We start from the raw sequence: 1,087 nt of genomic DNA, 5'->3' as shown, positions 1-1,087 counted from the left end.
GTACGACAGAAAAAACTGAGAACCATACGATTTCACTCGTATGTGGCATATAAAGTGAAAGCAACAAACAAGACAAACAAAAACTCCGACACATACAACTTTAGCGGTTACCAGAGAAAAGCTGGAGGGGGAAAGGAGGTAGAGAAGGGTAAAGGGGTCAAATATATGGTGGCAGAATATTTGATTTTGTTGAACACACAATGCAATATACACATGATGTATTATTAAAATGTACACTTCAAATCTGTATAATTTTATTAACCAAGGTCACCCCAATAAATTTTTTAAAAACAACAAAATAAACCAGTAAAGCTTGTCTATTTATGTTTCAGATTTGGAGCTTAAGCACCTATGAATCACGGAGTACAAGCAAAACAGCAGGCAACTAACTGCTGCCGTCTCTCCCTTTCCACACAGTCCATCTCCAGCCTGAGGAACCGAGGAAGGTACCAGAGAGCTAAAGCAGGTGCCTGAAGAACAGAAAAGGTTGGTCTTTCCACCCACCGTACCGTCTTTAGTTCGCTCACTCACTCACGAGACATCAGAACCCATGCTAGGAGCTTAGGGTACCAAGATGAACCAGAGCCGGTGCCTACCCTAAGGAACCGAAAGAAAGAAGACACATTTCCCACGTGGAGGAGGGACCCTTGGAGGTGGGGCCTTTGGGCAAAGGAGGAGCGGCCTCTTCTCAGCAAGACAAACCTGTTTCACCCGCCCCATTCACCCCCCCTAAAATGGCGGCGTCGGGACCCCGCCCGCCAGGTGCAAATATTCCCACGCCTTCGGGCTGCCGCTCGGCCCCGCTCCTGCCCTGCCCGCCTCGGGCCGGATTCTCACACTCCTGGCCAGCCCGCGTGGGCGCCGGTTCATGGCTGCCGCGCGCCCCCTAGCGCCCCGCCCCTTGGGCTCCGCGCCGCATGTCTGCGTCGGCATTTGTTGACGCCATTGTAGGCGTGTCGGCGCGACCTGCGACGTCTCGACGTGCCGTCAATGGCGACTGCGTCCGTCTGAGCGGGCCTCTGTTTTCAAGTCATTTCCTGCCGCTGCCGCGGGAGCTGCTTTCGCCTCAGTACCGGGCGGCGACGGC

Source organism: Pteropus alecto, unplaced genomic scaffold (genome assembly GCF_000325575.1).
Source record: "Pteropus alecto unplaced genomic scaffold, ASM32557v1 scaffold139, whole genome shotgun sequence".
Taxonomy (NCBI): Eukaryota; Metazoa; Chordata; class Mammalia; order Chiroptera; family Pteropodidae; genus Pteropus; species Pteropus alecto.
This window is presented reverse-complemented; position numbering follows the sequence as displayed.